The sequence below is a fragment of the Ambystoma mexicanum genome, chromosome 2q, assembly GCF_040938575.1.
Source record: "Ambystoma mexicanum isolate Mex_15411 chromosome 2q, UKY_AmexF1_1, whole genome shotgun sequence".
NCBI classification, from domain to species: Eukaryota; Metazoa; Chordata; class Amphibia; order Caudata; family Ambystomatidae; genus Ambystoma; species Ambystoma mexicanum.
This window is the reverse complement of record NC_090924.1, coordinates 589294899-589316173: the sequence shown is the minus strand read 5'-3', so window position 1 is coordinate 589316173 and position 21275 is coordinate 589294899. Positions and strand designations below refer to the sequence as shown.

The 21275-nt window shown below is 47.3% G+C and overlaps 1 long non-coding RNA gene across 3 annotated transcripts in view; it reads left to right on the top strand.

Annotated features, from left to right (window-relative positions):
• Nucleotides 1–1595: 1595 nt before the first annotated feature.
• The window catches only part of LOC138569608 (uncharacterized), a 433607-nt gene continuing 413927 nt past the window's right edge, over nucleotides 1596–21275 (top strand). For 2 of the 3 annotated variants that reach the window (XR_011303275.1, XR_011303276.1), the window contains exons 1-2: nucleotides 1596–1729; nucleotides 1847–1992. This is a non-coding gene — a long non-coding RNA (uncharacterized lncRNA). Of the gene's footprint in view, nucleotides 1730–1846; nucleotides 1993–2723; nucleotides 2871–21275 lie in introns of those variants that run through there. The other variant, XR_011303274.1, reaches the window with a different exon arrangement.

Genomic DNA, 21275 nt, shown 5'->3' with positions numbered 1-21275 from the left:
GTATTGCCGGTTTGCAGCCCAGTAAGTCTGCATTCCGGACCCCCAGGTGGATTGGAAGGAAGGGTTACTTCAGGCTCCAGTTACCCAGCAGGCTCTCCTGTCTCTGGAAAAGGTTACAGACATCATTTGTTCATCTTCCTCTTCGAATTTGGTTGCAGTCGCTGACATGTCCTATCACAAGGGAACAACTCCTCACTCCTAAACCTAAGAAAGATACAGCCTCGATTCTACATATCTCTAGATATTCTAGACAAAGCTCTCATATCAAAAGAATTGTACAAAAACATTGGTCTATTTTACACCACGATCCAATATTATTGGAACTGTTCCCACGACCACCAATGATGGTGTATAAAAGAGGCTCTAAACTTAGAGATAAGGTAGTGAAAGCGGAAAGGGGACCAAAACAGACCCAAATGAAATTGGTGACCAAAAAAAAGGGAACATTCCCCTGTTTGACTTGTAGTCATTGTAATAATGTGGTGAAAGGTGAATACATTTTACATCCGCAGACCGGCAAGAGAATTAAATTAAAAGACTTTGCTACCTGCAGGTCTATGGGAGTCATTTACAGCATTAAATGCCCATGTGGCCTTATGTATATTGGCCAAACAGCCCGATCAGCTCGGGAGAGATGGACAGAACATAAATCCAATATTCGCTGTAAGATTGAGAAATCTCCTGTAGCAAGCCACTTTATCTTGGCTCGTCACACCATTGCTCAGCTAAGATTTAATATACTGGAAGTTGTTAAGAAACCCTATAGAGGTGGTGACTATATGAGGACCCTTGCACAAAGAGAGATGTTTTGGATCGACCTTCTGGACACTATATCACCTAAAGGTCTTAATGAGGAGTTTTCCCTCAATTGTTTTATTTAAGATATTTATTACTTGTTTGATAGTTGCATTCCTCTTCTGGATAGTTTTCAATTGGTGATGTTTGGACTGGTTTTAGTGGAATGCTTGTGCATTCGAATTACATATGTGTTTGGTGACTCCTTACTTCCTTTTTTAATGAGTTCAATAATTTTTCTTCACCGTCAGTTTGGAATATCAATAGACTCCTTATTTTTTATTAATATATGCCACTCTGTAGATTGTTGAACCCTCTAACTAGCATTATTCCCTTCTTGGTCTTATTTATATTTTCATGATGGTTCACCTACATATAGGGGACTATTGACTGGATTTTATTTGTTTAGATTGTCCTATTGGTGTTGAGTGTTATCAAACACTTGAATGAATGTCCATTTGGGATTTGAGTCTTTTTTCTATAGTAATTTCTGTTCTTGACATAAACATTTTTTATGGTCAGTATTTTACTTTATTTTAAGGGTTATCACTCGAGTAATTATTTTAGATTTTTTTGAATCAAGATTCGGTAGGTTTTTGGCATGTTAGTCTGTTTTCTATATCTATTGTCATCTTGAATACATTCATCATTTCTTTTATTTTCCTTTTTCCAAATATTTCATCATGTATCAGCACTGTAGGGTTCTCTACACCGCAGTCTGTTGAATAGTTTTTTGAACTGTGATGTTTTATCATTCAGGCAAAGCGCTAGGAAGTTTTAGAGTCAGGTGACCTGGTCAGGTGATCTGCTTCCCGGAAGTGTTTTCGGAGCTTTGGCATTAAATATGCACTACGTGGATACTCTGCATCTGCATTTGGAAGTAGCCACTTTGGTGCAAGTCGGATCAGGAGGTGGTTCTGTGGAACGTGAATAGGTAAAGCCATTTTGCATATTTATGTTTGTGTGTAATTTTAATGTTCTTTGAATATGGGTGGAGTTCTGTTGAGCTAGCAGTAACGTGCCATTTTGGTGTATGTTTCCTCACATTTAGCTGCATACCCATATGAGTGTTTTAGTGAATCTACACTTTTCACACAAACGGGGTGCATACATTTCAGTCGGTTTGCAAGTGAAATACAGACGTGAGGGTACTCGGCGACGCCGGATGAGAACTGGTTGGCATTATATGCCCAGGAGGTATAGAATTTTTTACTTTTAGTATGACATTTCAGTGAACTTAGGCATGTAACAGCTCTGAGTGTTTTTGTTTATGAATTGGTCCTTTTAGAACCCCGAAGTGCTTGCACAGTGAATTTCTTATTGGGCACGTCAGATCTGGTGAATAGACCTTCGTGTGTAACACAGTCACTATCCTTCCTCTTAATGCAGTTTTTGAGCTTGCACCTTAACCATCAGTACCCATTAGTGAATTGGACAAGCATTTTTTACCTAATCTTAGTCCTGTGATAGTAGCTACATAAAATCCTACTCAAACTATATCTTTTACATTCTCCACAGTGCACTTTCTGATCCCATTTATCAGTAGATACTTCGGAATTACATTGTACTCTCCTTGTCGGGGAATCGTGCATATTTGGACTTGGTATACCATGTGAAGTCCACATGTCTGGTTAAAACACATGCTTCATACTATGATGAACACGTCCCAGTGGACAGGTACATTAGAGCAATTTTCTTATTCATTATTTCACTTTTAGTTTTACCTTTTGGAGTCACACCATGTGTAAATCAGGATGCACTGCAAATGGAGTGATAGCGCACTGAAACAATAACCATTTCATTGTAGAATTGAGTGATCATTTGGAAATGTGTCTAGTGAAAACACCTGTATTGATACGTACAAGTATATTGGAATTCTGTTGAATTACAAGTTGACTGATACTTTTTGTGTACACATGTGATTGCAGATTGTTTTTGCTCTTGAAGAAGGGGTGTTTCCCCGAAACGCGTAGAGCTGGAAATTTCATCTCATCATAAGAACACTGTTCCTTCATCTTTACTTTTTCATGATGGCCATATGAGAAGCCTTTTTTTATGTCTATTTTCAATTGTAAATCAGAAATTATTGAAGCATTTACTTTTTGTTTCACTATTTAAACTTTATTATATACATGTGAAAATCCAAACAGTGTATTGACTGATTCATTTCAGCTTAAATGGTGTGCAGGGGTCGGGAGTGTCTTTAGAATTAGACACTTTTTCTTGGTTCATGTTTTGCACAAGCTCCGTGTCAGGGCTTGTATTCCTCCCCAGCACCCTGAATATATCAAAGTGTTTTGAAACTACTCTATGTAGCCATATTAGATTAGGTGTGCTCCTATTGAATGATATTTTTTTTTTAATTCAATTTTTATTGATTTTGTGAACAACAAAGCACTCTGGCAAGAGATTACATTAGGGCACATGCCCATATCAACCTAATTTAAAGAACCAAAAATCTCTGCTGTATTCACCCTCCCTCTCTCCTCCCCCCCAAAACCCCATTCTTGTGGCACAAGATCCACGTTTCCGTAGATAACCTCTTCGGGCAGCGCCGACCGGGCATATAAACAGACACAATAAATGAGCTTTCCTTAGAAGCATACAATGAGTTTTATCCTGAAACTAGTTTCGGGCTGGGTGGAGTGGCCATATCACTCTTCTGGATCGCCGTCTGTGCTAGCGAACACCTCCATGAATTGTAACCAGTCGGCCTCGAGCTGTGAGCTGGAGCCGTGAAGTGCTGCAGTTAGTCTATCCATAAAATAAATGTCTTTGGCCACTGTCACCCTCTCTCTCCTTGAGGGGAGTGCTGCTCTCTTCCATGACCTGCCCCGTGCAGCCCTAGCTGCTAACAGTAAGGAATGTGTCGAATCCGGGAGCTTCTCCCAGTGCTCATCCCTTTGCTGTAGCCCAAATAATAGTGTGAGTGGCTCCAATGGATAGACCCCCTTTCCCGAATCCTTGAGCCAGCTGAGCACCTCCGACCAATAAACCTGGACCTTCTCGCAAGACCACCACATGTGCCAATAGTTAGCCCTTTCTCCGCAACTGTGCCAACACAACGGGGCAACATCTGGGAACATCCTGGAGAGGGTGATCGGGTCATACTACCACCTATGAAGAAGTTTGATGGCATGAGTCTTGTATTGGCAGGAAATGGATGTCTTCAATGCCCTGCTACATAGTTTCCACCAGAGCCCATCCCCAATGTCCCTGCCCAGGTCCCTTTCCCTTTTTCGTCTAAGGCTTTTAATCGATCCCTCACGGGGGATTAAGAGAGCTCCATACAGGAGAGAGATGAGGCCTTTCATTTCCGTGTGGGAGTCTAGGATTTTCTCGACCAGGGTGAGCTTTCTTTGTATGCAAGGCTTTAGCTTTGGTTTTATTAAAATTCCCTTAAGGCGAAGGTATAGAAGTGGGGAGAGCCTGCCAATTCCCAGAGCCTCCTCAAGCTCCTGGATGCTTATGAAGGTGTCCTCCCTCACCAGTTGGCCGACCCTGCAGAGGCCCGCGTCGAACCATGACTGGTAGTGTTCGTGGCCTAGGATTTCCTCTAGCACTGGAGTGGACCAGATGTGGCTCAGGGGCGAGGGCCATGTAGTGACTTTCTCTTCATTTCCCTTCCCCGCTAACGCTTTCCACATTGTACCCAGTATCGGGTGGTCCCTGATTCTTTTGGGAATCTTATTTAAAGGGACCCATAACCATTCGCCTACGGTGACTGGGCGCAGGTAGATATTTTCAATGTATACCCATTGTTTATTGGGGTCCTCTCTAAGATGCGGGGCCAGGGCCCTAAGTTGAGCTGCTCTGTGGTAGACTGGCAAGTCCAGAAAAGCGACCCCCCCTCTATCTTTGGGGAGGGTGAAGGTCTCATAACCTATTCTGTGTCTCCGGCCCTGCCATATGAACTTCATTATGCACCTCTTGGCTTCCCTGAGGTATGTGTCTGGGGCTTCCAAGGGGAGCATCTGGAAGACATACAGCACTCTGGGGAGCAGGTTCATTTTTATGGCATTTATCCTTCCCATCCAGAAGATCTGCCCCTTCCCCCAGGACTCCATCTCTCTGAACAGTTTATCAAATAGCGGGGGGTAGTTGGCCTGGCTCAGATCCTCTTCGGGATGCACTATGTTGATCCCCAGGTATTTTATCCATTCCGTACACATCTGCAGGCGCAGTGGGGTAAATTCAGCCACATTTCTGTCTGTATCAGATGCAAATGGAAAAATCATGGACTTGCTAATGTTCACCTTAAAGCCTGAGAATCGACCAAATCATTCAATTTCCTGCAGGGTGGCCGGGACTGACCTTGTCGGCTCCCGGAGGTGAAGCAAGATATCATCTGCGTAAAGACCCATTTTAAAGGTACGTTCCCCCACCTCGATTCCCTGAACCCCCGGCGAGCCCCTTATATATTCTGCTAATACTTCCATTGTCATGGCGAAGAGGAGCGGGGAAAGGGGGCAGCCCTGTCTCGTCCCTTTTTGGAGGTGGAAAACTTGTGACAGACACTCATTGACTGTGACTCTGGCAGTTGGTGACACATATAAGGCCTTGATCGCTTGTTTAATCCCAGTTCCAAACCCCAGTTTCTTGAGTACCCCCTGGAGGAATCCCCAGTCGACTCGGTCGGACGCCTTCTCTGCGTCGATCGAGACCAAAACCGGGTTTCCACCCCTCGGTGCTGCCTCCCTCATCAGATGTAGCGTCTTCCGCAGTGTGTCAGCCCCCTGCCTTCCCCGTATGAAACCCACTGGATCGAGATGGATTAGCCTCGGCATATGACCGTCCAGCCTAGTAGCAATGATCCTGGTGAATAGCTTTGCGTCCACATTTCGGAGGGAAATTGGTCTATAGGAGCAGCTATCCGCCGGGTCCTTCCCCTCCTTCGGGATTACTGTAATTAGCGCTTTGCCAAAGGATGTGGGCGCTCTGCCTGTCTCCATTATGTTCGAGAAGAGGCCTGCCAGGAACCCTGCCAAGAGGCCCGAAAAGGCCTTGTAAAAGCCTGCCGTGAACCCATCCTCCCCTGGGGCCCTAGCCCTCTTCAGGCCCGCTATGGCTCTTAGTACCTCCTCCTCCGTTATTGGGGCATCTAGGGTTGATGCTTCTAGGGGTCCAAGAGCCGGGAGGGTGACCCCACTGAGATATTCGTCGCAAGCTTCCTTTTCCATCTCCCCTTCGCTCCCATACAAGGCCTCGAAAAAAGACGCAAATTTCTCTGCAATCTCTTCCGGGTCGGATACGTCCCCTTCTTCCCCACTCTTTAATCTTGCCACCCATATATCCGCCCTCTGGCCTCAGAGTTTCACTGCCAGCATGGCATCAGCCTTGTCCCCTTTTTCATAGTATTTTTGACGTAAATGTTGGAGTCCCGCTACAATCTTGCCCATCTCCATTTCCTGCAATTCTTGTCTCTTCTCCCTCGCGATGCCCAGGTCCCTCTCTCTCTCTGTCTCCATCTTCCCCTCCGACCTTTCTAACGAAATTATCTCCGATCTTAATCTGTGGGTCAGGAGAGTCCTAATTCTTTTTTTGGACGCCCCTTCACTAATTAGCCTACCCCTCCATGTTGCCTTTGCCACCTCCCACACAATCTCCCGGTTGACTTCCCCTGTATCGTTTATCTCAAAGAATTCTCTGATCGCCGTTGCCATTTCTTCCTTAAAGACCACATCTCTCAACAGGAAATCGTTTCATTTCAATAGAGATTCCCTGGGTTTCAGGCCTGCTATACAGACGTCCGACCAGACCATATCGTGGTCTGACCAGCTAACGGGCTGAATCCCACAAACCTCTATTCTGCTCATGTTCTGGTTTCCAGTGAAAAGATGATCTATTCTAGTTCTGGTTCCATGGGCTGCAGAGTAGAAGTTGTATCCCTTATGCCTCGTGTGCAGCTCCCGCCATATGTCCACCAGCCCCTGCTCCCACATTAGTTCCTGCAACTCACCGTGAGGTGTCCCCCCACTGCTATTCGGAGGGCCTGCCTTCCCACTATGGTCCAGCTCTCGGTCTGCCCACATATTAAAGTCCCCCCCCCAGGAGCAGAAGGCCGTCCGCTTTAGCCATCACCTCCCCCAGGGCCTCTTGGACGAATTCCCTCTGACCCATGTTGGGGCAATATATTGCTGCTAGGGTGACTCTGGTATTATGTAAGTTACCGGACACTACCAGGGCCCTCCCATCCTCCCTCTCCCAAGTGGACACCTCAGTTAATTTCTGATTCCTATGAAGCAGGATACCGACTCCTCCTCTCTTTATGTGGCCGGATGCCCAGAAGGTCTGACCCACGTGAGATCCAGGGATAGCCCTCTCCTCCCCCCTCACTATCCTGGTTTCTTGTACAAACATAATGTCCACTCTCCCGTTTCTCATTTCCCTTCCCAGAAGGGAGAGCTTCGTTGGGGAGTTGAACGCCTTGACATTGAGGGAGCCCATCCTAAGCCACTCGGCCCGGACCCTTTCTTCATCGTCTGCCATTGCTTCTCTCTGTTGGATTCATTGTTTTCCCGGTCCTGCGGGAGCTGCCCCGCTTCAGTACCAAGCTGGATGTGTCCCGTGCCCCAAGGTCTTTGTCCCCCATTCCCTCGCCTCCCCCCTCCCTTTTCTCTCCCTCGTTCATGACGCCTGCCAATGGGCAAGCCATCAGGGTGTGAGCATGTTCCTGCACCGCAGTTCCCTTGATGAAACTTGCGTCCCCGGCCGGGGTTGGTAACAAACTAATCTTGATCTTCCAGTTGATTTGTCTTAATTCACCTAGTCCCCTTCGGCCTCAGATGTCGGGGTGTTTGGTTTCCTGAATTACCTTCTGCCCTTTGTCTTCTTCTTTGTGGACCAAGGGCCAGCCAGTTCTCTCATGATGTCACCTGATGCTTGGGTGACCACCCCATTTTCCTCGCGCGGGGCGTCCCCCTTGATCACTTGCAGCACTTGGGAGGCCTCCTTGCCACTGGTCACTCTATAGTCCACCCCGGCGCGTTCAAAGGACAGGGCGAAGGGGAAAGACCATCTGTATCTTATATCTTGACTAGTAAGCCACTGGGTGAGCAGACGACATTCTCTTCTGCGGGTGAGCGTAAGAGACGATAAGTCCTGGTAGATCTTAATTGTGTCGCCTTCAAAAATAAAGCTCCCCAGCCTCTTTGCCTTTTCCAGGACCTCCATTTTCTCCCTGTAGTGGAGGAACCGCACCACGATAGACCTTGGGCCTCCACCCGCGCCCTCTCCACCCCGATGCGCTCTTTCCAACTGGACCTCTTTGCCCCCCTCCAACGTGAAGAGCTGGTTTATCAGGCCCTGGACCTTCCTCCCCACATCCGCCGCTGTCTCCCCTCTCTCCTGCGACACGGCCATGATATGCAGGTTGTTCCGGCGCTCTCTGTTTTCTAGGTCGTCCATCTTCAAGGTTATGTCCTCATCTCTTATCTCTAGGTCCGTTAGCCTCGCCTCGTATTTCATGTCCAGGAGATCCGTCTGGAGGTGGTTGTTTTCCATCCCCTGCTTTTTCTCCTCTAAGGTGTCCACCCTTCCCTTGAGATCCACTATGGATGCCAGTATATCTGTTCGAATTGCCTTGATCTCATGGAGGATGTCCTTGAGATCCTCCTTTGTGAGTGCTGCGGGGGGGGTTCGCCGCCTGAGGGCATGGTGTCTCTGGGGGCCTCACTCGTGGCTGAGTGGGGCCATCGGAAGCGCTGGAGAGACGAGATCGTCCCCAATACAGGAGTGCTCTCCAGGGTCTGGGTGTCTTGGCACACCCTGGGGTGGTGCCTCTGTCCGGGAATCTCTTGTGGAGGACCCTGTGGTGTAGACCACGGCCCAAGGCCTTCCCCGTACCTGGTGTGCTGAGGTCTTGAGTAGAGTGCCTCGTGTTGGATAGCAGCTCTATGGGGGGGGCTGTGCCGTATAATCAGGTGGGTCCTTCGAGGTGGGGGCCGGAGGTAGGGTAGCAGATCTCCAACACCTTTGGTCCCTCCGGCCTAGTCCCCGGCTGGGTGGGATGCCGGGGCGCCGCACGGGGAAGGTTGCGCGGGAGGGCAGCCCGCTTTCACTGCATCCAGTCTATTCCCCCCAGCGCTCTCCTCACCTCCTCACTTCACAGTCACTGTGGGGGGCCCAGTAGGGCGGCCTCCGTGGCCCAGAGTGCCTCCCTGGTACCAGCAGGTCCGGCAGTTTGACTCTGATGCTTCGTACCACGCGGGCTGCGGTAGATGGGGCTCTGGGTATGCTGAACATGGACCGAGAGGGGCCCTGGTCTTCCCGGAAGAGAGGCTCACTCTGGTGTGCTGACTGGCGCTCAACTGCTCCTCTCCGTCGCAATTCGTGAGTCACAAGTGGGGGCCTGGGCAGCGTACCCCACAGTCAGCGACACCCGCCCGGTTCCCCGTGTTAGCAGGGACGACGTGTGGAGGGTCCCCGCCCTGTGCCTCCCTGGCGATGCTCTGGGCCGGTGTCCCGGGTTGGGCATTTCCTCCCGCGAGGGCGGCCATCCACGGATCTCAATGTGGGCCTCTGCGTTCCTGCAGTAACCCGGGAGGGGCCCTGGGCCTCCCAGGAGCGAGGCTCCCCTTGGTGTGCTGGTGGGCGCTCTTCCGTTCCTCACCGTCCCCCGTATGTTGGTGAAGGGCGGGGGCCCGGGAAGCACTCTCCAGAGCCCGTGGTCCTCTATCTCGATGATGGACCGTTGCCCCGTGCCTCTTATGGTGCCGCGGCTCCACTAGTCCTTTTCGCGGTGCCGTGGAGTCGGCCGCCCTAGGTGTCCAGGGCCTCCGGCGTCTCCGGTGCACACCAGTCTCCGTTGCTGGGGTGTGCTCTGTGGGCCTTTCTCGGGGCTCCGCTTCAGGTCGCGCCACAGAAGGTCTTCACTACGAGTCTTCCCGACACCCACTCAGGATGGGGCCCGCTGCATGCAGAGGGGATCTCCACTGGTTGGGCTCAGTAATCCAGGCTGGGGACTGGCAATGTCCACTAGGCCCTGCGGTGCATTCAGGAGTGCGGGACTTACACGTCCAGCGTGTTCCGCGCCCCCTGGTGGTCTCCTATTGAATGATATTTTGTCGTTGGCATGTCAGCAGCTTCCAAGTTCAGGCTATTTATAAGGAACTACAGCACAACTTCTGCAAACTCTCCCTGCAGTTTACTGAAAGGGTTGGTCTGGCTGTCCAATCAGGGCAGACAGCTCCCCAGTAGGAACTGGTTTCTTTCAGGCAAGCTGAAAGACAAAGAGCTGGAGAGTTTTTGACTCCTCCCTTGCTTCCTGCCTTCACAGTCCCTCTGGAGCCTTGGCAGGGAATACAAAGGATTCCCACTGAAGACAAACTTCAACCATGATCTTTCCCATCTAAGACGGCAGAAGACGACCCAAGAAATAATAAGCAAATGAGAAATGGTGAAATAAGGAGCCCACCTTTCTAGCAGAATGGTGACCATCCTGTGCCTTACCACTGCTGATTTGACAGCCTAAAAGTAATAATGAGTAAAAGTCATAAAAGTAGTTTCACTGCCACCAGCCAGTCAAGTTAACTTTTAATTGTAACAGCAATGTTACCAGCTAAGTGAGAAAGGGGATACAGTGTATCTCCCCAGCACCAGGCAAAAGGTGGGGTGTGCTAACTCACTGCATGAAATGTAAATGGGATGTACATCCCCTTTTTTCCCTTGGGAAAAGCAGTTCACCCAAGTACATAGAAGAAAAATTAAAAATGTAAGCCCAAAGGCAACCCACCACCACTGCATTTAAATGTTGTGTGCTGCCATAGCACATTACAGTCAGCCCGAAACTCTAACTCCAATCGCTCACTAGGGAGAGACATAAAAAGGTCACCTATGAAAAGAGTAAAAGACTAGGTGAGAGGGGAGGAAAATTCCTACTCACCTAGGTACAAGAAAAATGTATCACCAAGTCCAAGCAAAAAGATCTGGGGTTGACACAGGTCAGGAAGATTTATCCCAAATATGAATATCTTGCCTAACACGTGGTAGGTCACGGGTCACCTTTGAGAGAATTAACTTAGTCTTACTCCCAAGTCTACCAAATGCATGTGTGCCTAAGAGTGCATTTGAGGACTACCACACACAAGGACTCTCACACATACAAAATGTACATTTTCATAAGACTCTTTTGGCCTACTCCCCCATCTACAAAATGCATGTGTGCCTAAGATTGGGACCACAACCATAACTACAAAATACATTTGTGCTTAGGATTGCTTTGGTTCCCTCACACGCCTACAAGATGCACTGCTTTGGCACAGTCACCCAACTACAAAATGCATGTACCTGAAACATTCTTCTTCATACCACTTGTTTAAAAATTATGTGTGCCTGATATTGCTTTTGCATACTCTCCGACATCCAAAATTGTCCAACCACAGCTACCAATTTCACACATCCCTAACAATGTTTTTTACGTTCTCTCCCACCTTCAGAAAGCATGCGTGGCTAAAACTGCTTTTGCATCCTCCCCCTAACTCTAACTAGGTTCTATTATTGAATTAATGCTAGCCGAGCTATGTATCATTGCCCCTGTCTCTCCCCATTGCCAACCACCGAGTGTCCCAACTAGTTTCAGTTTATAGTTTTTATCAGTGTTGAAAGAAACACTATGCCCCTTCAAAAGAAACTCAAACCAAGCGGACTATGACTGGATCACAAGCATCTGCTGCTGGTTGGGATTGGCCAAGCCATCCCTCATGGACACATTCATAGTGGCTGAGGCTTTCAAAGCAGTTGCTGTCACATCAGATGATCATAATCAGGATTTATGCTTTGAAAGAAGCCCAAACGAAGCATGCCTGTAGGCATGAAAAGCCCACGAATTTGAGAAATGACTTCATACATTTATAAGTGACTCTGAAGAAAAACAAGCCCAATGTCACCAGCTTGCCTGTCTTTACATGGACAAAAGGTGTATCTAACAGGACAGAAAGAAACCTCGAGAAAACCCTGCAGCGTTACACCTCGGGTGAACCCTTGGACATTATATGGGTTCATGTTTTGCACGTTTTACAAAGACAATGTTAAGTCAAAGAGAACATTTTAGCAGTGGAAACCTGCAAAATATTCCTCCAGTCCAATGGCTCTCAATGCAAAATGCAATGGCTTGCTTGGATACTCTCCTATTGAACTGCTGCCTGGAATCATTCATCCCATCCATCCACCACCTAGACAATCTGAAACTCGATCACACGGTTTCCTTTTATCTCAAGGTTGGCACTTGACATGCTTTTCAGCCCACTGGCCTGATCAGCTTTATTGCCGTAGTTCATCTCTTTTCAGAGCTTGGATATTCAAGGATGAATGCCACAAGTTGCATCACCTTTTATTTTTTATAGTTTATGTTATCCAGCGTGCCTCCCTCCCCATGTAGACCCTGAAATGCATGAGCAGGCCACCATGTTAAGGCAATTTCCATTTGCAGCGCTTTGCAGGAAGATATTCATATTGAAAGATTGAAAGCAAAAAAAAAAAATCTTTTACAACTCAACAGAAATAGATAAATAAACCCAGTGGTGTTGGTGTTTTCAGTTGTTTATTTAAAATGATACAAATGCTCACGGCTCTTCCCACCAAGTAATTTCAAACATGATTGAAAGTTACTGCTTGAACATACATAATATTACCAATAGATATAGTAGAAATACTTTGTCCAATAAACAACAAATTGCAGACATATTTGGAACTTCAAAAGTAAGCATGGTGCGCCAGTGTAGTTTTGGGCAGGGATTATCTAAGATTATTGGGAACAGGGGCGGTATAGGAGGGGAGGGTGTAAGCAGTGGTGACCATAGTAGGCATTTGTAATATAGGGTGGGAGGGGAAGGCAAGAGTGACCAAGAGTGGGAGGTTTGACGAGGTAGGCAGAGGTACATTTGGGTGATTGGGTATGGGTAGTCAATGGTGAGATAGTGTGGGTGGGGTAGTGAATGGTGATGTACTGTGGGTTGGCTAGTGAAGGATGTGGTAAAGTGGATGAATAGATAGGGTTGAATTAGTGATGGTGAGGTAGGGTGAAGGGGCAGTGTGTTGGTATGGTAGAGTAAGTGGCGGTAGAGAGGAATGAAGCAGGGTGGGTGTAAAATGGGTGAGGCACAGAGGTATCAGGTGAAGAGGGTTGTGGTAGGTGTGTGGATATCAATAGGCATACAGCAGGGTGGTGTGTGGGTGGACAAATCAGAATCACCATCTCCCCCAGCTCGTGACAACTTTCCTAGGCCCTACTAGGCTTTAGAGGGAATATGTTTATGTAGCCAGTAATGTAGACAAATTCTTCTGAGTCAGATTCATCAACAACTTCACTAGCATAGAAGAAACTCTGGGCATCAGTCTGGCGGTGCACTGGCAAGAGCTCAGAAAAACACAGCTCAAGATTATCTGCCACCATTTGACCTGCTATTGTTGCAAAGCTTGGGGAGTAGCTCAAAGATCAATGTCGTACGTGGGTGCTCATGAGACTATGCGGGCTGCTGAGGGGGTATTGTCCATGGCACTTTAATGCTAAATGCTCACTGTGCTACCTTATTCTGGGCAAGGTGAAGGCTGCATAGGAGGGGCTAATATGTTCTGTGTTCCACTAAAACAAATGAATAGTGATTAGTGTTGCAAATTATGTGTACAATTTGTAGGCGTTTGGGGAGTTATAATGCTTCATGATCAGGCTACCTGAAATGTGCCCCGGGAGTATACTAGAAATCTCAATAATCAAATTTCAAAAATCTATTATTGAAAATTTTACATATACAATGAAATACGATAAGTTAACATAAAAGTCTGTTCTTACAACTATGGTCAGTAATCAGGATACACTCAGCCGTGGAATGAATGCAGACTTTGCTAACCCATTTTGCTAAACAGCATTACTGGTATTACTTCCAGTTCTAATGGTAATAAAATATATAGATCAACCTACAATATTGAATTAATCAACTAAATGCTTTTTTGCCTGGAGGAGGGGCAATGACCTCGGGATTGGTGGGCCAAGCTTATTATTCTTTTGCAATTGCATCAAGAAAGGTATACATGTAATTTCCATTAAGATTAACATAACATATAAAACCTGGATTACCTAATTTCGATATTTCAATCGTACCATACCATATATTAGAGACCTTGTGACAGGGCCAGAGATCTGTACCTGTCAAGTAAGGGTGGGTTGTTCAGGTGAGGTTGAGTGAGGAGCAAGATGACCAAGAGACCAGGTGGCGTGTCAGGTTTTCCCAACCTGTCACTAGACCTCTTTAGCCCTCTACCCGCCTCCTACTGGGGAGACTCTGGCAACTCTTGTTGACCAGCAGATATGTCCCGAGGTAATTAATTTCTCGAGAAGCCCACCACTTAAAAATGACGGTTTTCTTATTTCGGTGTTCCGGAGGCCCACCGGAACGGAAATTAACAGTATTTGGGCCTCATTAGGAGTCCGGGGGTAGCCGTGGCGAAAAACCAGCAGGATGCCGCCAGACTGGTATTACCATTCTGCCTCCGTGATTGCCGGAATCACTGGGGCATTACAACCCTGGTGACCCGGTAATTCCGGAGGCAGAATTCTGTAAATCCCCATTCCCATGGAGTCCCATAGGACTGCATGGGGATGGGGACCATGGAAACACTGGTTCCGTCTATGACAGAGCCGGTGTTTCCATGTCCGCCTGCAGGCGGGTGGTGTTATTTCTGCCAGGTCAGACCTGGTGGTCGTGACACCTCCCGCCTGCATGACTCGGAATCAGCCGGTCAAGAAAGAACGGTGGCGGCGGATTTAAAGCCACCATTGTTTTCGGACTGGCTGACTTGTAATGACGCCCTTTCTCTTTATTGCTCTGTTCTATCCTGACACAGGCGTCTTGCAAACCTTCCGACAAAGGAGTACCATTGTGTAGTCTTGCTGCTCCTTTCATGAAGTATTTCCTGGCCACTACCCGCCAGCAGCACATGCGCCTCACTCGCGCATAAACCTTTTGCTGGTAAAATATTCACTGCTCGCTGTTCGAGCAATCCCCACCCAGACCCCCCCTCCCCAGCCATACGTGTACTGTCTTGTACCCTGGACAGCCTCCAGGATTTACAGATAGCCAGGACTTGAACATAAACAGGACTCCACACTACTGTGCTACATGTGGAAGAACATCTTTTGATTACAGCCACGACTTCTATTCCTAGGTATTTAGCGTGTACCCTTTTTCTTTATTTTTCTGATTGTTTCATCTCGCCATGCAGTGCAAACTACCTTTCCAGAACCTGGAGGACCTTTTATACATTTTTCTAGTCACTGCTTGCTAAGTTGTGGGTTGAACACACCCCTGGGACTACAGTGGTGTGTGTGGTATTTATCTAAGTAGAGTGACCTCTCAACCAGGTAATAACAAAAACTTTGGGGATAAGGAGAGGCGGGAACCTCGAGCCTAATCCTAAATTATGTGTATATGTATCCCCCCCTCTGCAGTTCTTTAATCCTGAATAGCTGTTGCTTACCATCTCAGCACTTGGTGACTAACTTTATCTTCGTAGGGATTGCAAAGGTCATATTCTTCCTTGAGGCCTTCTCAGTTTCCATTAGTGGTGCACATTCACCATGGTTCGCGAAGGCCAGGCCTGTATTCATTCATGACATGGAGGTAGGATGGGGCAGAGGAACATGAAGAAGAATTGTTGAAGGAGTGTGCAATCGGAGTTATTGGTTGGTGGGAGAGAGAGAGATACTTGTGTTTGAGTCTGTGTGAAATATGTTTGAGTGAGACTGACAAAGGGAGATCAGGGAGTGAGAGAAAAGGTGACTCAGGAAGTGAAAAGAAGGTGACAGAAGAAGAAGGCATGGGATAACCAGTAGGGAGAGTGGAGTTGTAGAAGTGTGGAGAAGGGAGTAGCAGTAATGTGCAAAGGGGAGTAGTATTAGTGTGGAGAGGGAAGAGTAGAGGTAGTGGCGATAAGTGAGGGAGAGCAGTACTTTTACTCCCTACACGATTGGGAGCAAGTGGCTTATCCCCACAGGAACTCAACATCCTTTGGGTTTGAATAAAGTCCGGATGAAGATGATCAAAATAAGATATGGTTATGAAACCGGTCTACCTTGATATAGCATGAGCGGGTCTCGTGCACTTTTATGATCTGTGTACAGAATAATCAGTCATAGACCTATTTAATTCATTTAGATCTGTGCTTTGTACCGGGTCTCACAAAGTCTTTTGTCTGTACATTTTTATATGTGTAAGAGGACCTTAGAGCTTAGGTTCCTTTGATTTATTGTGTGTTATCAGTACAAGTTGCTAGACTTTTCTAGTGGCTGGCACTACATTGGCCAATAAAGCAATTATACACTGTAGTGCAGATATAGCCCTAAAAAACTCTAAGTATTAGGCATTATCTAATGTAAAATGCCTATCTGGTTTCAACCACTTGGGATTGATTTTTAACTGTATGTTTCACAATTGTACTAAAAGCAGAAGGGTATTTTCATCCTTTTTCTTTTGGCTATTGTTAAGTGGTGTATTTACCGATGTTGGGAATAGCCCACTGAGATACAGAGAAAAATAAATAAATAACAAAATCATTTTTTTACTGCTTTGTGTGTTAGATGCTATTAGATTATATATATTTAATATGTTGAACAGAATAATTTCTCTATAGACCGTGATTGTGTGTGACAATGTTTCAAATTTCTCGGTAGGAATGTAAACTAGACCTCTTGGAGGTCCAATTAATAATACCCTCAGTGTTATAGCATACCCAATGGCCCTCATTACAAGTCAGGCATTAAGGGTTTAATGGCGCCGTCGGCGCCGTTAACCCTTAACGCCTGATTCACACTTTAACGCCTGCTTTTTGCAGGCGTTAAAGTCCAAGGCGCTAAGCGACCTTGGTGCTAATTACGGCACCGTAATTTACGGTGCCGTAATTAGCGCCTTCCCCATCCCCATTATGCCCTATGGGGCAAAAATGGGAATGGGGAAGGGCAAACGGTGAATGGGGAATTACCGCCCCACTCACCTTGGAATGGGGCGGTAATTCCGCCATCCACCATGGCGGAATCCGGCATGGACCATGGTGCTAATAGCACCATGGTCCACCGCCTGCCTTGTAATGAGGGCCAATATCCCCATTTGGCATTATACCATCGAAAGCTCTGATGTATTTGTCCTAATTTCTTGGATGAACAAGTCACCATGCCCTCATAGGTTACATAATGCAGTAATAAAAAAACACATAGAGGGATGGGCCATGATACTGGCTGAGTTATTAAAAACCATTTATTCAACCAGTTTATTAACCAGCTTCTGTTAATGATTCTTTACTGGTCCCCCACTATAAGCAACATGGGAGATCCAAGAAATTATTCAAGAGTGGCCCTCTTAGATACAGATCTTGCTAGTGGTAGATAATGAATATTTCAATTGGAGGGGCTTAAAGGTTTTTTACGAGTACATGAGACGGATTGAGCATAGCAGGGGAGCCCAAACAACCCAAGGAGTTTTTGGGGCGTTTCTTCCACTGGGAAAATTTGAAAAGCAATCGGGACGTGGCCAAAAGCGACTGAGATGGCCACTCTTTCAGGACCTTTGCCAGCTCTATGTGAGATGATTCCTGAGTCGCGGGTCTAAATAACCGGTGAGGGGATCCACCACCAGATCTCCACTCCAGAACCCCTGGTGCACCGGCAGGTTGCTTTTCTTGGGCGTTCCAAGCCCCAGGAAGACCCTGGCGCTGAGTGGTGTGGGAGCCAAGGAGCCAGCCTGGAGTGGGCTGATGTGCAGTGAGCTGTGATCCCACGATCCGGAGGGGGTAATCCCCTGCGGAGCAAACAAACCTGGGGAGAAGTGCAGCTAAGAGAGGGTTGGGACACTGGGCAGGCGGGTCGCGGAGGAGGAAGGTTGCGGCTTGCATGTGAGAGCAGCTTGGACTCTCTTAAAGATGGCACTGGAGGCTGCTGAGAAGCGAGGAAGCTGTAAGCTTCAGGAGAGCAGCATGGGCTATGTAGCTGGCCTTGGGAGCCAATGAGGAGTGCACTAGCAGTGAATGGAGCCCTGATGGTCGCATGAGGCCTCTCCCACAGCACATCACCTGATGTGCAGTACATCAGATGTGAGACCCTGCTGCAGGGGAGGGCTGTGGGCTTCTCTTCCTGCCCTGTTACATGAAGATCTTGGATCCTCCTCCTCTGGCTCCTAGATACTTCAAGGAGCGGTAGCAGTAGGCCACGAGCACCAGTGGTAAAGTATTAGTGCCCCCCAGTGTATGCAGTGGTTCCTGCAGAAGGATGCCGTCCAAGGTGGCAGCCCTTTGGGGACTGTGGGAGAAGGTTAGTGGAAAAGTTAGTGCTGCAGGCCCCTCCATCCGAATGCTGGTTAAAACTCATGCCTAGAGATCCATGCACCTTGCACCTTGACGCAACCCTCAACCTGAGAAGGTGCTTGGCCCTGGGGATGGCAGAAGCCACCATACAAGCTGTTGGGGGATTAAATTGCAACATAGTTAACATCGAAGGGAAGGATACCCCCCTCTGTATGTTGCTACACAAGCAACAGAACAAAACCCGCCCAATGACTTCCATATGGTCCCCAACTTCGACATGTCGGGAAGTGGATACTGCAGGAGGAACGGCGGAAGTGGAGATGGCAGGCAGGTCAGCAGGTGGTTCAGGTGACACTCAGCTTACTAAGAATGACCTCCAGGAGGGTCTGGCGTCCCCAAAAAAAAACACATTTCCCTATCGATTAGGATGGAGGTTGCGGAGTCGACAGAGGGGATCCAGAAATCACTGACCTACCTCGCCACTGACCTGAAGCACATTGGGGCGGAAGATCTCATTCACCCACAGCGCAAGCTGGTGGGGGCCAAGCAGGGAATGGAAGAACTGGTTTCCACCATCGAGGATCTGGAGAACAGGCACAGATGGGAGAACCTGCATATCTGAGTTCTGGAAGAGGATATTGAGGGAGCGGACTTAAGGGCTTGGGTTCTTTGTTTCTTTGTTTTTTTAAGTAGGTGTTTCCCAATATAACAACAGATGCAAGGTCATTCTTCTGCAAAAAGGCCCCCAAGTGCAGCCCAGAGACATTATTATGAAGTTCCACGCATATGAAATCAAGGAAAGCATCTTGAAGGCCTCCAAATCCTTTGGGGAAATATAAATCTCCTACAATAATAAGAAAATGTTTATATACCAGGACCTAGTTGTACTTTCTCTTAAGAGGCATCTTGCAATCCGTCCAGTGGCAGGGAAATTGCGGCAAGAGCAGATCCCATACCTTTGGACTTTCCCTTTGACTTGCTCTTTAACTGGGAAGGGAAGCACTGGGGGTGTATGTCGCTTGAGGAGGCGTCCAAGATCCTGGATGTTTGATTACCACAGGATGAAGAGGGCAATGGATATCGTGGCTAGAAACGGACCCTGGTCAGAGGAGGGAAATATGGGAAAAGGGTGCCATGGGGGCCTACATGATAGTCTTAACGTGATATAGTGGTGGATTACTGCCCTAATATGGAACACCATCTGGACATGGGCCCTCATTCCGAGAAGGGTGGTAAGGGATACCTGGCACCGGTAAGGAGACCGGTGCCGGTAATCCCTTACCGCCCTACTATGAGGTCCCTTAGCTGGTCCCTTCCTTAATGCCTGGTCTGACCAGGCATTATGGACGGGACCCGTTATGGGACCTGGGTGCAAATAACGGGCTTGTCATACGCCAGCCCGTTATTTGCGCCCTCCCCATTCAGCCCTATAGGGGCTCAAATGGGAATGGGAAATGGTTTGGTAAATGGGGATTTACCGGTCCTTCCAAGGTCGGAATGGACCGGTAAGTCTCCATTGAACCAAACCGGAGTCGGTACCAGTATGGGAGGCAGTCATGGCGCAAATAGCGCCATGACTACCACCATACTCAGAATGAGGGCCATGGCGTTGTTTTGTAGATATGGGAAAGCAGCGCGTGTCTAGCTGGCTGGTGGGGGGGTCTCGCCTGGGGGTGGTTAAAGTGGGCTGTCCGACAGGTGGGTTTTCTCAACCTAGGGGATACAACTACTTCCTTACACCTTTTTTAAAGTTACTGTTTACCTTGTTCAATGGTTTTTATTTTGTTTTATGTTAGTTGACGGATGCCAAAAGTGGATGCACTATGATTACTAATCCAGTGGTGAGAATGTCTCAGATGGACCTGATATTGGGATGGTTGAAATGGGTTTCATTACATGCCTGATGTTAGCTAGTACCATGGAACTGCAATGTTTAACCCATAATGTTTGTGACTTAAACTCCCCAAGGAAATGTAACATATTGCTCAAAAGGTGGATCTAGCGTTTTTGCAAGAGATGCACCTTCAGACGGTGGATATTGGTGGGCTTCACAGTAGGGTATGCCCATAATAATTCCACTCCACTAACTGTCTGAAAAAAAGAGGGGTGGGAATTCTTATTAGCAGAAATATCCCCTTCAAGCGGCGGGAGGCAAAATATGACAAGGAGGGGCGGTTTCTGTTTTTATCATGGGTGTGGGGAACTACGCAGTTTACACTTGTTCCAATTTACAGGCCGAACTCATGGCAGAATAAGTCCATATGCTCAGTGTTCTGGGAATTACTAGGCTTTGCTGTTGGGCATATAATAGGGTATTTCGATTTGCATATGGACCCCACCTGGGATGAGTCTAGGGAGGGATATTTGGAGGCGGTGAAACCATCTAGAACCCTTCTGTAGCAGATTTCTGACTCTCATCTGGTGGACGTGTGACACCAGGATCATCCTGGGACCATGGACTACACCTTCATTTCCACACTCATAATAAGTACTCGAGAATTGACTATTTTTGGGTGGGGGAGGATTTACTCCCCGGGGTGAGGGAAATTGGAATAGGTACAATAGATTTCTCAGACCATGCCCTGGTATCAATAAGCATTTCTCTCCCACGTGAGGAAGTGGGGCAAGGATGCTGAAAGCTTAACAGATTCATTCTGCAAGACCTGATTGTATGGGAAGAGTTAGTGGAGTTAAGACCCCTCTTCTGACCCAGGAATTACAGAAAAAAAATTCTGAGTACAGGAGCATGGGTTCTTGTAAAGCCTTTAGAGCACTCCAGAAGTCTAGAAGTGAGATTAATATGTTGGAATCATGTAAGGGCAAATTTTGCATGATTCGGGCGGAACAGCGGTACTTCGAGGAGGGCAACAAAGCAGAGAACATTTTGGCTTGGAAATTAAAACAAAAAATTGTATCAGGGAGACTTACAGGCATTGTGAATAGGAAGGCGACTTGGTTCAAAGCGACAAGGACATTTGTAATTAATTTGACAATTTCTGTAGCTCTTTGTACACATCTGGGCTGCCCGACCCTGACATGATAAGTCAATTTCCTGAGAGATGCTCTATGCCCAGACTTACCATAGAGCAGTGTTAGCAGCTCATTGGAGGAAATCCTTAAGGCGATAGTCTCGCTAAAGACAGGCCAGGCAGCTTTCCAGTCACATTTTACAAACAATCTTCTAGTTGCCTGCT